Source organism: Dromaius novaehollandiae, chromosome 1 (assembly GCF_036370855.1).
Source record: "Dromaius novaehollandiae isolate bDroNov1 chromosome 1, bDroNov1.hap1, whole genome shotgun sequence".
NCBI lineage: Eukaryota > Metazoa > Chordata > Aves > Casuariiformes > Dromaiidae > Dromaius > Dromaius novaehollandiae.
The window spans coordinates 79,849,920-79,859,679 of NC_088098.1; positions in this window are offsets into that span (position 1 = coordinate 79,849,920).

The following is a 9,760-nucleotide window of genomic DNA, read 5'->3' on the forward strand; positions in this document are numbered from 1 at the left end:
TGGTAGCTGACAGAGTGGGTCAGTGACATGTGATGGAAGCCATTCTTTTTCTTCTGGGTGCATCCATCAACATACTGCAGACTCCCAGCTACTTCATTTCACCTCTTACCTCACCTGTCTGCTGCAGAAAAGCCTAACTGCTTCTGCCTGTTTCTCGTTTTACTTGAGAGCAGAAAAATCTTTGTTGTCCAATTCCTAGCACTTACACGTCGATGAACCAGAAAGTTAGTAGCAGTATGGCTCAGCATAAAGAGATTGTAGTTGCTACAGAGTGTATGAAATGGGATTCAGTAAAGGGCACAGATAGGAAGCGGAGGGATCCCTATTGGCTGCCTGGGCTGTTCCAGAACCACTGAAGAAGATGGCCTATCATGCAGAAGGTGAGCAAAGAGTAAACTAGTCAACTGTCTTCTGTTTCAGATTTCTATGCCTGGAGGCCGTAGTTGCAGGAAGAGGATATTTCTGGAGACAAGGGAACTAAGCCGTGTAATAGTGATAGCAGGTACTTAGAAAGAAATCAGAGTGAAAAGAATTTATCAGTGGAACTGATTCTGTAGTAATGCCCTTAGTGATAGAAAGGAGGCTGTCATGTAAGGAAACCAAACATAAAGTAACAAGCAAATGATACCTCAGGAAATATGATTCCATTCAACTAACTCTGATCAGTTCTGACACTTGGAATATCAGACTGTGCAATTGTATAAATACAACAGGAAGTCCACCACTGGTGGCATTTTAAATGAGAATGAATGAGGCCCTGTAGGGAGCAACTCTGAACTGAGGGATCTGTTAAAGGGAAGATCGTTTAGGTATGATTGCACTGACCATGAGGTAATTTTGCCACATCACTTTCAGGCACTGAGATATTTTCTACTTCCTCTCAGCGCAATTGCTGTTCCTAACATTAAGGTATAACTAGGGGAGACTTTCAGAAATACAAGATTGAAGTTATTGCTGTGACCTGTTGTTGCTGAGCTCTGGTTTAGGACCATATTGGCTGTGCTGCAGAAGTCCAGCTGTTCCAAATTATATCACTCACACTGACTGATTTTAAGAACATTTGAGAATGTTGTAATTATCTGAGGAGCTAGTTGGTCATATCACTGTGCTGTGGTGACAGGGCACATGCAGGTCATTGGGTCTTGTTGAAAAGTTTGTTTTGCTACTTTCAGGCTCTAAAGCATTGCTGCTTTATAGGAAAGAACACTGAGGCTGGAGTTAGAGCATGAGCATTGGTGGATGGCGTTATAGGATTGTCAGAAGCTTAAGTATAGGATGAGTCAGCATAGAAGTGTCATCAGATAAAAATTAGCTCTAGGACATAGCAGGGTTTGATAGTTACCAAACAGATCATTGCATGGCACTTGCATGCAGGGAAGTTCTGAAATTCCTAGTCTCCCCTCCCCTGTTTGCAGCCACTTCCTTTCATCTCTAGTTCCTTACTTGTCCATGTGACTGACATCCTACCTGTTTCAGCTCAGATACAAGTGTCTGGGTCACAGCTGCAGGAAAGGGTCTGAGCGGCCCAGGACAGTTAGGGTGGTTCCTGTATACATCTGCCTGTATACATCTGAAATATGGAGCAATCAGCACCAGGCTGACAGGTCAGGCTTCAGTCTTATAGGAGGCCATTTTAACTTGACTAGCCAATGATGGCCAGAGAGAGCGTGACAATGGTCAGGTGGCTGGCTGCAATGTATTGCCTGCTTGAAGCCAAGTAGGGGCTGAAAGCAGCAATAAGGCCCAGCATAAAGGCCTCTGGGGCCTGAATTGCTGCAAAATTGTTCCGATTTCTGAAATAAGCAAAATGATTCCTGAAGACCTTCTCCTGAGGGAATGGAAAAAGCATTTTGCACAGTGAGTTTAAGGGTGGGATACCAAAATGTGAACATCTAGAGCCATCTTATATGTCCTAGATGCACCTTCTAGCCTCCAGCTGCCTCCCTAGAAGGGCATAGGCCTCCTATAGGTCCTATGCCATGTCTGCCAATCTCTTGGGGTTTTCTCAGAAATCCTAGGGCATCCCAAATAAAGATATGCCTCTATTTAAGCAACTGGACCCCTTCACACTGTTTTCTCAGAGACCAACAATATAGTTCTTAATGGATCTTCTTTTCAAAGACAACATTTAGAAAACACTTTTTTCTAAGTGAAAATCTTGTTGAAAACATTGTGACATAAGAAATCCATATAGACAATTGAATGCCTCAGGAAGGAAAGATCTTCCCAGAGGTCCTTGGGTCTCCTTCAGAGAGCACAAATCCCAAGGAGCATATGGCTGATGCTGGTCATTGACGGCTCCCTAACATCCCGTTTCACCAGCTCTCACCCTAGCTGCTGGAGCTCAGTGGAAGAGCAGCCTTGCTGCCCATGAATCTTGTACTGGAGAGGCTAGATCTTGGGGAAGTGGTCCTGTACTCTTGTTTAAAGATTCCCTCACCCATAGGAATGGGATGCCTTGCTGTTTGCCAGGTCTCTGAAATCCTTTACAGCAAGCAAATGATAAATGAAAAATAAGGAAATAAAGCATTTACTACATTCAGATGTTGACAGCACATTTACTGTGTGCATAGGAACAGCTCTAGGTATAGACAAAGTATCTAAATGCTTAGGAAAGTAGGTTGCCAGGACCAGCGATAGTCAGAGCCCTTCCTAGAGCACTGGAAGACCAGGCTTGCTGTTGCTACCTAAGGGAAGGCTGGGGAGCTGCTACTAGGAGGATTGTACCAGTAGGAAGCAAAAGATGTCATTCTCCCAAGGCAACAGCAGGAACAGAAAGCACAGCTCAGCAGTGCCCCTATCTTTCCATTCTAGCTCTGCCCCTTCCCCTCCTCATTCCACTTCCGAAGTCAGGAACAGTCTGGCTCCTGCACCTGAATGTGGGACAGCAAAATCAACTTTGCCTGCAGAGCTCAGAAGACTTGAATTGGCTCTGTGTGCACAGAAACTGAGCAAATTTACATATAAATTTACATTAGTGCCAGAAAGTTTCTCATCTGTTTCACACAGCTGTCAAGCCTCTTATACTACCTTAAGGTTAGGATTTACCATTCAAGTACAATCCTTGTCCCAGGTACTGCTTTCATTGCAGAGGATCATGATTTATATTGGCAAGTTTCCTTGTAGTCCAACTCCACAAAGGCTTACTGTGATTCATAACTTAACATGGAAGTCAGTTTTAACACTCCTCCAAGGGACTACTGACCCTCACATGTAATTTCAAAATGCAGACATCCTTAGAACCTGGCAAGGTAAAGCCATCTCCTCACCAAAGAGTAGACAGAGCTTGATAAGAGCTGTCACGGCATTAAGCGATAGACAAGTCACTACCATCACTAAATATCTGTCTGGGTATCGCAGCGCATGACTGTTTTATACACTGTAACTTACATTTTATATAAGCATGCAAACTGTCACACTTATTACAAAACAGGAATGGAAATCACACGTGCACTTCATACTAGTTCTTCACAGTCTAAACGTAACAGGAGCCAAGCAACTCTGTATTCATAATGGTGTGTCAGTGAATGCCTTCAGCTCTGGCTTAAAGAGATGCTATGACAAAGAATTTCCATGGCATTAAATGAGCTCTTCCGTTGCCCTCGTTACATGGTTGTGTTAGATTCCTCAGTGCTACAAGAAAATCTGAGCAACTTGATTAAGCTTTGAAGTTACTCCTGCTTTAAACAGAGGGTTGGACATAGATGATCTTCTTCCCACATAAATTTTTCTATGAGTCTAAAATGGTGGTGATTGTGAAAAGAAGAGGAAAAGGATCAATCGAACATTTCAAGGAGAAATTCAAACAAACTGGGACTTACCAAAGGGTCTTGCTGAAGTGTCTTTAGAGAACATGTACCCCTGTAGGGTATCAGGCAGAAGCCATTAAATTAAGTTCAACCTCAGACAATGTGCATAAGGTCGGGTTAATTTAAACTCTCTTAGAGCCGTGACATGAGGGATCTCTCAGCAGGGACAAGCCTAGAATCTAACTTCCAGGAGTCTTTGTGCTTGCTGGTAACTCTGCTAAAGATGCTATTTCCTCTAAGTATCACATTGTGATTAAACAGTTTTCCCTTGAAAAAGCTTTTCAGTGGATTAATGCTCCTATTTTTGTTGAAAAAGTTTCTTCGAAAAGTTTTCCCTGCTGACAAAGTTTCATATTTTTGAAGAAAAACGAATTAATTTCTACTTGTCGGAAGCCATTTCTGTGAAAAATGTCAACTTGCTTTCAATCTGAATTGGCTATTTTATTATTTATATTTACACTTTTAATGTATTTAAATTATATAATCATATTAATTCTGTATGATATACTATTTGTGTTTGTGTTCACTGCAGTTTATAGAATTATGTTACATACTACAGCTGGAGTATAGTCCAGCATAGAACTATGGATAACTATACGTGATAATTAGAGGACATTTATGCCCTCTAATGTGAGGAGGAGGAGATTGAATTAGTTTTAAGGTGGAGCTTGATAAATTCATTAAAGACAGAATGTGATGGGCATGCCTGAAAAGCCAGGATAAAATATCAGTGTCCCAGGACTCCTTCCAGATTTGTTGTTTCATTAGGTTTCATTTCTCTAAATGTGACAGATGATAGTCATGTCCCTTAATGCCCAGCTGGGAAGTGCTCAGTTATTGCAAAGTGACATCATAACTAATGTAGCCTACAATGTAGAGCATTTTACTCAGCTCACACAATGCAGGCCAACAGAGTATTCTGCTGCACAAGGTTTTGCTTTGTATAAAATGCATAGCCTGGGCTTTGACCACTATACTAGTTCAGGATCCTGGGCTTTTTTTTTTTTTTTTTTTTTTTCTTCCCTCCATATTCAGCTTGCTAATCCAAACGCTGACCAAACGTTACTTCAACTGCCTATCTATAGTTCAGCTGTCTGTATTCTTCACTTTCTACATAAACCGTGGTTTAGTCTTGCTGTATCATTATCTAACAGTTAGTGGATCTTTGATGAGGGGGAGCTGAGTTTCAGCAGTATGTAGATGATCCTTCCTATGAAATGGACATTGTGCTTGGAACTCTTTTTTAGGGAATCTTATTTATAAGGCTAAACTGTGAAAACAGAAAATTACTGTGCAGCTATGTTGACATTTCCTGAGCATCCAAAGAACCTAAGGAAAAAGACAAAAGACATAAGAAAAATAGCTCTCAAAACAATCAAGGAATGCAGGCTTTCTAGACTGACTGAAAACAGACTATGGGACCAGATTACAGTAAAGTGTTTGAATAGAAGGGAGAAAAAAACACCTGGAGTTTCTAAATTAAAGGTTTAATCTTTCTTATTCCCCATCTTTTACTGCCATCTACTGGCCACGACTAAATAGAATCATCGTTGGCCTTGAATAATGTGTCCATTTTATTCTATGTTTTTAAGAACCACAAGTTTTGATAAAACCATTATTTCTGCTGGGATTGAAAGGTCTGTCATCCTTTCCCTTTTAGATCATTTTGCATCACTGCTAGCTTTTCAGCACAGATACAGCATAATCACTTACTGGTGGCAAAAAAAAAGGCTTTTTGGCAACTAGAAATTACTGTGAAAATTTCCTTTTTTCAGAACATGAACAATTTTTTGGCAAAAATAAACTTCTAAAAATTCCTCAAAAATAAGAAAAGCAATGCAGTTTTCCAACATCTCAAAGTTCCTTGCACACATTCCAAATACTCTTGCTAAGTGCTGAGCTCCCACTATCTTCATCACACTTCATCACACTATCAAGTCTCTCACCCCCCTTTTGACGGCCTCACCACAAACCCTGTCACCAAGCTCTCAACACAAAAATCCAGCTGGAAACAGTAAAGAACCGCTAGCTTGCTTGGAAGTCCACACCCAGGGACCAGGTCAGGAAGAACAGCTGAGAGGTTGTCCAGGGGACATTAGCTTTAGGTAATGAAAAGGGATAAGGGAGTGGACAAAACACCATTTCTTCTTCTTAGAGCTCACTAGTGCAGCAGGAGTAAAACGTGAGAGAACAGGGAATAATTGGGCTGGTAGAAAAAAAAATGTTAACAAAAAATTCCAGCTCAAAAGAGAACAGAAGATAAAGGAATTGTACCTGTCTTTCTAAATGTTACGATTCTTCTAGCAGAGGATTCTTGAGTGATTTCAGTACTTCCTGGGAAGGAGCGAAGAAAAGGGGTAGTTGTGTAATAGGATAATAGGATTTGCTTTAATGGGATCTGACTTATTTTTTTATTACCTCAGACAGTAGTCAATATCTCATGTTTCAGAGGAAAGTAAATTCCATTATTGGCTCATATCTTATGGCTTAGGCTCCAAATGCAGTGGTAGGATGGAGTGAAGGAGAATGTCTTTCATACTCATGAGGATGGCTGGCCATTCACCCTTACTTTAGAATCACAAATCACAGGAGTGAGAGGCTGGGATAGGAGATCTGAATTGCTTCTGTCAGCAGTTTTCCTAGTGCGACACCTAGCCCTTTCTGTAGTGTGGAATACATTTCTCCTAAATAGCAATGTACTGATAAAAGAAGTGCAGCATTTTTGGAATGAATTAACTGGGAAATGAAATGTGTAGGTAATTGAAAGCTGAGGCTGAATTTGGGGAAAAGTTTTGCCTAAAGAAAGAAGAAAAAATTCAGAGGAGCCAAGTATTGTGTTTCAGCATTTTGAAAACAAAGAATTTTCATTTTTCATTTTGAAGCAAGGCTTTTGTTTGAAGAAAAAAAACAACAAACCTCCTAAAGTTTAATTCAAAACAGAACTTTATAGAAGACTTTAAAAAATGTCTTTGGGTCAAACAAGGCATTTCCTTCAGTGGACACTGGGGATGTCTTTTGGAGGAATAACAGAATGGTTGAGGTTGGAAGGGACCTCTGGAGATCATCTAGTCCAACCCCCCTGCTCAAGCAGGGTCACCTAGAGCACACTGCCCAAGACCCTGTCCAGACAGCTTTTGAACATCTCCAAGGATGGAGACTCCACAGCCTCTCTGGGCAACCTGTTCCAGTGGTCTGTCACACTCATAGTAAAAAAAAAGTCTTTTCTTAAATTTAGTGGGAACTTGTTCTGTTTCAGTTTGTGCCCTTTGCCTCTTGTCCTGTCACTGGGCAGCACTGAGAAGAGTCTGGCTCTGTCTTCTTTATATCCTCCCTTCAAATATTTATACATATTGATAAGATCCCTGCTCAGTCTTCTCTTCTCCAGGCTGAACAGGCCCAGCTCTCTCAGCCTTTCCTCATAGGAGAGATGCCTCCAGTCCCTTCATCATCTTAGTAGCCCTTTGCTCGACTTGCTCCAGTAGCTCCATGTCTTTCTTGTATTGGGGCACCCAGAACTGGACACAGTACTCCAGATGCAACCTCATCAGGGCTGAGTAGAGGGGAAGGATCACCTCCCTCAACCTGCTGGCAGTGCTCTTCCTAATGCAGCCCAGGATACCAGTGGCCTTCTTTGCCATAAGGGCACATTGCTAGCTCATGGCCAACTTGTTGTCCACCAGGACCCCCAGGTCCTTCTCTGCAGAGCTGCTTTTCAGCAGGTCAGCCCCCAGCCTGTACACCTGCATGGGGTTATTCCTCCCTAGGTGAAGGATTCTGCACTTCCCTTTATTGAACTTCATGAGGTTCCTCTCTACCCATCTCTCCAGCCTGTTGAGGTCCCTCTGAATGGCAATGCAACCCTCTGGTGTATCAGCCACTTCTCCCAGTTTTGTAAACTTGCTGAGGGTACACTCTGCCCCATCAGGCAGATCACTGATGAACAAGTTGAACAATTCTGAACCCAGTATTGACCCCTGGATACACTGCTAGTTACTGGCCTCCAACTACTTTGCACCACTGATCACAACCCTCTGAACTCTGCCATTCAGCCAGTTCTCAATTGACTTCACAGTCTGCTCCAGCAGCCCATACTTCCTCAGTTTGTCAGTGAGGATGTTATGAGAGACAGCGTCAAAAGTCGTACTGAAGGTAGGCAACATCCACTGCTCTCATCTCCCAAGCCAGTCATTGCATCATAGAAGGTTATCAGGTTGGTTAAGCATGATTTCCCCTTCACAAATCCATGCTGACTACGCCCGATCACCTTACCCTTTGCCTGTCTGGAAATAGTATCCGAGATTAGCTGCTCCATCATCTTTCCACAGATCGAAGTGAGGCTGACCGGCTTGTAGTTCCCTGGGTTCTCCTTGCCCTTTTTGAAGACTGGACTGACATTAGCCTTCTTCCAGTCCTCAGGCACCTCTCCTGATACTCATGACCTTTTGAAGATGATTGAGCGTGGCCTTGGAATGACATCAGCCAGGTCCCTCAGCAATCATGGGTGCATCCCATTGGGGCCCATGGACTTGCGTATGTTAAGCTTGCTTAAGGGATCCCTAACCCAATCCTCCTCCACCAAGAGAAAGTCTTTCTTTCTCCAGACTTTCCCCTTGGTCTCCAGGGCCTGGGAGTCCTGAAGGCCGGTCTTACCATCAAGACTGAGGCAAAGAAGGCATTCAGTACCTCAACCTTTTCTGTATCCTTTGTCACCAGGGCCCCTGCCCCATTTGGCACTGGGCCCACATTTCCTCTAGTCTTCCTCTTGCTGCTTATGTACTTACAGAAGCCCTTCTTGTTATCCTTGACATCCCTCACCAGATTAAACTCCAGATGGACTTTGACATTTCTAGCCCCATCCCTGCATGCTTGGACAATGTCCCTGTATTCTTCCCAGGTTACCTGTCCCTGTTTCCACCTTCTGTATACATCCTTTTTACTTTTGAGTTTTGCCAAGAGCTCTTTGTTCATCCATGCAGGCCTCCTGTCACCTTTGCTTGACTTTCAGTTCATTGGGATGGACTGTTCTTGAGCTTGGAGGAGGTGATCCTTGAATATTAACCAGCCTTATTGGACTACTCTTCACTCTAGGAACCTATCCTACAGGATTTTTCGAAGCAGATCCTTGAAGAGGCCCAAGTCTGCTACCCTGAAGTCCAGGGCTGTGATCCTGCTTTTTGCCCTGCTCCCTCCTCTCAGGATCCTGAACTCCACCATCACATTGCCAGTGCAGCCAAGGATGCCCCTGACCTTCACATCCCCAACCAGTCCTTCCTTGTTTATAAGCATAAGGTCGAGCAGAGCACCTCTCCTCGCTGGCTCCTCTATCACCTGTATCAGGAAGTTGTCACTGATGCTCTCCAGGAACCTTCTGGATTGCTTGTGGCCTGTTGTGTTGTCCCTGCAGCAGGTATCAGGGTGGTTCAAGTCCCCCATGAGGGCCAGGGCCTGCAAACATGAGGCTACTTCCAGCTGTCTGTAGACAGCCTCATCTACTTCTTCTTCCTGATCAGGTGTCCCATAGCAAACACCCACAACAGTGTCACCCATGTTAGTCTCCACCTTAATCCTTACCCATAAGCTTTCACTTGGCTCATTGTCCAGTCTTTGGCAGAGCTCCATGCATTCCAGCTGCTCTCTCACATAAAGGGCAGGAAGGGTTGTTTCGCAGAGCATAAAACCAAAAAGATATTCAAATGATCAAAAACATTTTAGTTTTCAGTTCAGAGAAATAATCCATAGTTAAAGATTTATTCTGTTCCCAAATCTTTGAATCTCACACCCCTCTGGTGAAAATGTGACAGACTCACAAAAGCTGGACTTCTTCCTCACTCTGCTGAGCAAATTTACTGGTGTACAGCAGAGGTATGCTGGGTTGGGTGCACACAAATGGAAGATTGTTTTCTAGAGCTGACAGTCCAGTAGTAATCACAGGGGCTGATATTCACCTTGAG